Source organism: Pinus tabuliformis, chromosome X (assembly GCF_031772625.1).
Source record: "Pinus tabuliformis cultivar Carrire ecotype Pingquan chromosome X, CPIR1, whole genome shotgun sequence".
In the NCBI taxonomy this organism is placed as follows: Eukaryota; Viridiplantae; Streptophyta; class Pinopsida; order Pinales; family Pinaceae; genus Pinus; species Pinus tabuliformis.
In genome coordinates, this window is record NC_142308.1 from 1,621,304,948 (window position 1) to 1,621,312,243 (window position 7,296).

Sequence of the window (7,296 nt, forward strand, 5' to 3'; positions counted from 1 at the left end):
TTCCGTATTGGATACTTTTCCCAACAACAAATTGGCGACTCCACTGGGCATCGTATCTTGTTGGTTGTTTGTGTTTTTGCTATTCATTTCCTAAACACAGGGAGTACCGAATCGAACTGCATTTGGGTCTTTCAAATGCAAAGTAGAGGGCAGCTACTCTAGCTCAGTTTCTGGGCATGTTTATGATTTGAAGAGCCGATCCACAAGGACTCTGAACAGCTCTTAGTGATAGCTTTTCATCCTCCTAATTACCCTTTAGTGTGTACTTGATTGATAGCCTTTGATTTGGCCAAAAACTGTGAATTTTTGAGCAATCTGTAACCCGGAAACTGAGAAAAACGAAAGTTTATCTCTTCATTGCAGGCACTGTGAAGGCAGTCTGCATTTCATCGCAGGTCCCGAAGGGGCTACCTGCGCTGAATGTCAAACTGATAGTGTATTACCTGCGCTGAACCAATTTTTCCTTGTGCAACTGGGGTTCCCTGCTGTTTATTGCCCTGTTTTCATCCTTGTTTTTGCAGCCTGTTATCAGTCAATGTACCTATCTGAAACCACCTTTCCTCGCCACTATTCTGCCTAGGTTGTATAAAGAAACTGTATTTGTTCTTTGTGTATTTCTTATATCATTTGCAGTTTCCCATAACGAAAAGTGAACTAGTCTTGCTGTGACCTCTTAGATCTAGACCTGTGATAAGTGTCGTTTTGATCTTAAGAGTTAGTTTGTTTGTTGTTCATAGCTGATTGAGCTTTTGCTTTCGTCATATGGTTTGAATTTATGTATTTCTAGTGTCGAAACAAGTAAATCTTAAGGTGTCTTTTGATTTTGGACAAAGCTTGTTTGCTTTCACTTGAAATTGAATTCAAAATTATACAACAGCTTTCTTTTTGTAATACATCAACATTAAGAAAGAGAAAATAAATACTTGCATTGTGCATTTTGCATTTGATAAGTTTGCATGTTGATTTAGGAAAAAGTGCATTAGTGTGTGCTCTATGATCTGTGTGAAAAGATGATGTCTTTCTTTTCCCTCAGTAGTTAAGATTTTCATAAGTCGAAAAGATTGAAAAGCTTGCTTATCATCTTAGACTGCATTTAGGAAGTTGTATTATACATCTCGTGGTGATCCATAAAGGCAAACTGCTAAACAAGATCAACTTAAAATGAATTGAATTTACATAACAATGCTTTGAAACATAACGCAAACACATAGAGGTCTAAGCTAGAGACGTGTTCCGGCGTCGTTAAACGTGATATCTTAGCGTTGAGTGGTTGGGTGATTCCTCCACGGTGAAGCGATAAGTATCAATACGAACTTGTGCTCCCACGTACCGTCGCGTATATATTGGGAGACCCCTATAGGCATATATCTTTTATCCATAGGAAGCCGTGTCGGCCGCCCTACTGATCGCAATGCAGTGAACACAGCATTCACGAAGATCGACCAACCGTACCGTAAAACGTATTCTGTGGTTTTGTGAAAGGTTTGGCACACCCTCTGCCTAGATCTCCAGAGCAGTTTCTTTTGGCCTTTTTCAAACTCTATAACTGAAAAAGTCCACCCGAGCATTTGTCACTTCGGGCTCGTTAAAACATCGAAGGAGACTAGAGTCATCTTTAGCTTTTTCTCGACTCTTAAAATATGAAAAAGCAAGTTGTGTCTAAAGCGTCGTTATAAAATTTATTTTAAACGGAACATAATCACCTCCTATTCCTGCGTTGATCTGTAGGTTGAGAACATGGAACGCCCCAACCAAGGAATTCCACATGATGGAAATCCTAGTCTTTTCTCCTCTTGGGGAGAAGTTGGTGCGCCCCACATGGCCACATTGTCGCTTCCAGGACTGACAATTGGTCTACCAATATGGCTATTCTCAACCAATGTAGTTCAGAACACCATGATTCCTGAACAGTCGAGTCAACAGTTAGATCAGTCTAGAGCTGCCCACCAGCCTTCTACTTCTTATAACTCTTCCTCCAATCCTTCATCTTCGCAAGGTAGAGCCGGCAAAAGCCAAGCTCCCAAGGAGAAGAAGGAGAAGAAGAAGAGAGAGAAGAAGAAGAAGGAGACTGAGGCGACTGGGGGCAAGCAAAAGAGATCTGACGAAAATCCACACACAGCACAGACCGGGCCTAAATCGCCATGTGTCATATGTAGAGGAGACCACTTCCATAGAGATTGTCCCTGTATTCCCCGGATACTAAGGGACTGGTCCCCTCGTTTGCACAATTCGGGAGCATCAACCTCTGATAGTCATGTTGAATGCTTACCGTCAACCAGCGAAAGTGAAGGTTCAAGACAAAGAGGGGGAGCAAGATCCCCCTGCAGACTGTGTGAAGGCGATCACGCCATCCACCGTTGTCCCTTCTTAGACGAAGCGAAGAGAGTTTTGGAAGATCGCCCGGTTTCACCGTTGAGACTTCCTCCTGGATACAAAAAACTCATGCCAAGTCCTTCGTTGGTTGAGAATACAGCTGGCCTGCTCAAGTGGTCGGCTGAAGCGTCAGTCATTGAAAATGAACCTACTGAATCCAGACTGGACGAAAGTCCAAAGGTCGAAACGGCAGTTGACCCGGTTCTCCCTTCAGAAGTTTCATCTTCAAATGACATCATCACTGAAGATTCATCTTCAAATGACACCCTCACTGAAGAAAATAAGGATGACACCATCCAGATTCTTTTCATCAACATAGACTCTGATGAGCATCAGGGCAATGCGCCCATTCCTTTATCGCAGGAAGGAACATCGTCAGGGTCATATCCGGCCGTATATTCGGTCCCACCACCAAGCAACCTGGTTGTGTCCTTTGATTGGAACCAACTAGGCAGACCCCAGTTGCCAGCCAGTATACCATTCAGAATCATAGTCCAAATTTACAGAATGGTAATGGCTGGCACTATCATTGATGAAGGGGCATTTGTGAGTATCCTTTCCTTTGTTGCTTGGAAAGCACTGGGTTCCCCGGCGCTTTTGCCTGAGATAAGAAATCTCTCGGGTTTCGATAAAGGAACCAGTCGACCATTAGGGATCCTCCCCAATGTGCCTGTTACATTGAAAGGGAAGACCGTTCAAATGAACGTGATGGTCGTTCAAGGACCCTTGGATTATAACCTACTCCTTGGACGAGACTATATATATTTCATGGGAGCAATAGTCTCCTCACTCTTTAGAGTAATGTGTTTTCCACACGAAGGAAGAATGGTCAAGCTCGTAGACCAACTTTCATTTCTGGGATCACGCATCGCAAATGGTCACGTACCAACCCTGAATGGTCTATTCAATCAAGAAATGTCTCCACCCCCAGTCCTCCTTCCCGATGAGTGCGAGTGATTCAGAAAGATCGGACTGGAACCCAGGGGGCATGCATCCTGGTCTGCTTTGGGCAGAAAAAACCCTGGGTATAAGATAGAATTTCCGCGAGAGAATATGACTAGTTCGTACCCCGTCCATAGAGGAAGAGGGGTTGTTCTGGAACAAGATTCTTTTGTCAAAGTTATGTGAGTGAAATAAACTATTTTTCACCCACCCTTGTCTATTTCGATAGACAGTGCCGAGGAAACGTTTTGTTTGAAAGGTTAACGAGACAATCTTTGGGTAACCAGAAAGAGGTAAGCCTCCCTCAATAACACCAATGTTTTGTCTTTGAGTAGTGTTCTTCTCTTGTCGCAAGTAGCTGCTCTCTTGTCGCAAGTAGCTGTTCTCTTGCGATCTTGCGAAAGATCTGTTAAAAGTTGGGCTGACGAGAAGACAAGTATCGCGTAAGACCCGTTAAAAATAACGAGAAGACAAGTATCGTTAACATTAGACTGGCAAGACGACAAGTAGCTGTGAACACCCAAAGAAAAACAGAGGTGGGAAGGAGGAGGGGCAACCTTGAAATTGTATTTTATACCTGGGGGCATGCAAACCTTTTGGAGTGCAAGCAAAGAGCGGTTATTTATCTGTTTTTTGGATTAGTCGTTTCCGAACTTGCATAAAGAAAGGAGCGGAGCAAAGCTCAGTGAGATGAAGCTCCATAAAAAATAGAGATCTCACAGGGGACATTTCTTATCTTATGACTGGTATTTCGAGAAGTTTTAGCACATAGTTCATGCTCGTTAAAAAATAAACATAAGATTCAAGCAGTTTTAGCACATAGTTCATGCTCGTTAAAAAATAAACATAAGATCCGAGCAGTTTTAACGCGGTCTTCATGCTCGTTAAAAAATAAATAAAAGGAGTGAGCAATGTTTCCCCCAGAGTTTAAGCTCATTTTTAAATAAAAAATGAACCTATTCCGGTAAATAACCTCTGTGATCGTAAATTTATCAGCCATAAAAAGCCTTGGTCGTGTTTGCACCTGCCACCTCCACCGTCATTTGGCCGATCATTCACCTCCATATGATTGTTTACCCATTTTGAGGAACAGCTGCGAAGAGTGATTTCACCTAGCCATCCTTGTGACATTGCCGTGATTGGAAAATTCCAACCTGTACCTGGAATCTGCTGCTATCCCTGTTTATCACTCGTTCCTCAAAAGATGAGTCTTCTTTGAGCTCTTTTCAACTGACTCGTAAAATATGAAAAGATTGCCGAGTTTTGGCCTTCCAACTCGTTAAAAGGACCGGAAGAGCTATCCCTCCTCTAGATTTTAATCTTTTTGGACCTGAGGGATTATTACACAAAAAGGTCGAGCGCTTGTTTTATTCGGCTCGTTAAAGTTATCGAAAACTCATCCCTTCTGTATTGTTTTATACTTTTTCGGACTTAAGGGATTAGATGACGAAAAAGGAATTTTGGAGTTAACTTTCTGTATCTTTTCAGACTCTCTAAAAATGAAAAGGACTGAGTTTTCCTTGTCGTTAGACTCGTTAAAATGATTAAATAGCGACAAACTTGTCTTTAGACGAGAACGAGTTTCCCTATCGCTAGGCTCGTTAAAACATAGCGATGGGCATGCCTGAAGGGCAGGTTATAGAACAAGCATATGTTATCCTCCTCAAGCTTGACAAAAATAAAGAGGTACTGGTCAGAAATGACTGGGGAAAAATTGGGAGAACCTCAAAGCTTTAATGGTAGCAAGTCACTCTTGAACATGACACTTTTCCTCCGTATCACATCGGGTTGGGTTGTTTCATTCACCGGTCTCATCACCATGGTCTCGCCAAACCATCCACATTTGGGGTAATGCTACCGATCCATCGCATCAGTGTCGTTATATGTTCGAGAGATGTTGTTCAGAAAGAGTCAACCGTGTCCCATCCACTACCATACATTATCCTTCATCCATCCATGACCGCCACCCTGAATCATATGTCACAGATTGTTTTCACCTCCATTAAAATCATTAGCTCCGTTCCGTGTCACTGATGTGGGATTCATTAAGGCCCTCCTTTGACGGATCGCTTCTTGTTGACTTCAGCTCATTATCCAAGAAGTTGATCTAGGAACAAACCCCCTCAGTACTTTGAAGCTTGCATGCCTCAATGGCAAGTTTCTCACTTCCGGCGACAGGTATACATCAATGACCTTCGACCGAAAAATTTTGCGTGGTGTTTGACGCCAAGTCCTTTATTCACACCACGTGAATTGTACTGTAGTACCTTGAGGGTCATTATCATTATCGGTGATTCCTCTCGCGCTTGTTAACGGTTTACATTATTGACCGGTAATCAAGCGATGTCTTTCCATGTTCGACTTCAGCGCAATTCTCACATGGATCGACTTGTACTTAGAGTGAAGATCGAACGAGTTTGAAGACCCCAGATCTAGTTTCATCCATCCGGGCTGCGATATATATTCAGGAAATATAAAGACATTTGACATGTACATCATTACAGCAGATGATCATCCTACTCAAAGGATGATAATTTCAGCAGAGAATTATCAGTCTATCATCAGACGATCGTCTGTTCTATGTACCAAAATGAATTTATAAAGCTGAGCATGGGAATGCCCGCCTCAGCTAGATCATGAAAGCAGAATGAAAAATAATGTATTGTATTGTATTTTATTACAGGTCACCTCTCAGCGATTGAATGAACTTCGGATCCTCCTGATAAAGCATTTCACCCGATAAACGACCTCATACTTTAGGGGGAAACTGTTATAGACATTTTTGTGCCTTATAGCATGAAGCATGAAATGTCCATAATCTAAGGGATACAAAGTCCCTAAACATGTTGTTCCTACCCCTAGAGGAACAAGGTCAGCAAACCACAGCACTGAATAACAGTTCTCCACCTGAAAACACTCAAAAACAAGGCAATTCTGGATCATGTCAACTGCTCCACTGAGCATCTACACTGAATGTCAACTACTCCACTATCTACCTGCGTTGAATGTCAACTATAAAGAAGGCTACCTGTGCTGGGCGAGTTGGGACATGTGGCACAGTCATTCCTCAAGGTGTCAATGCCCAGGAAGCTTCCAAAATGATACTTGGATCAGGGAATTCGACTGGTGATGAGTAAGAGGCTCTAGATCTCCAAGTGGAAGCAAGAACCTCCAAGTGGACTCAAGAACTGAAGAATAACTAAAGTGAGAGAGGACACTAGTCAGCTTCATGCCAGCCTCAAGATGACTCATCCTTTCTCCAAAACTCCTATATATAGAGCTCTCTCATGAGGTCTAGAGAGGCTGGAATCTTGTGAATGTAAGGAAGTGCTGTTGGTTTGAGTTTAGAACTATTGGGTGATTTTCTTTGAAGGAGGTGAAGAGGAGATTTCTTTCTGCTGGGAAGTGATGCTGGATTGGGCCTCTTATGGTTGTATCACTTCCTGAACTTTACTTCTTCCATTAATAAAGCATTTGAGGTTCTTCTATATGCATGTGTCTCAATGGTGTATTGTTATACTTGTGTATTTGATTTATTCTAATCCTTGAATCAATTATGAATGTATGCTTCTTGTAGTTTCCCTCTCTTGCCATTTTGCAGGATCTTGGTGTAGCTGGGCCAGTGAAAGAACAAGGAGTTGGGAGCAAGCAGCAAGGAGAGAAGATTGGATCAACCATTAGCGAAAGACATCGGTTAGTGGATCTCTTTCTCCCCTATTTTACTTTCATAAAGAAGAAATCTTAGATAGCTTTGCTTCGATTGTTGCTGAGGTACTATCACCCTTAGAGTGGGATAGGGTCATTCCGTATTGGATACTTTTCCCAACAACATATGCACAGAGATTTTTCCCTGGATCCCAAAACTGGGACTACCAGCTTGATTTTTCATTATGTTCCTTTCAATGTTACAATACATATTTATACATGCCGAAGCATCCAATACCATGGACCGAAAAACCATCGCGTCCAATACCATGTGTG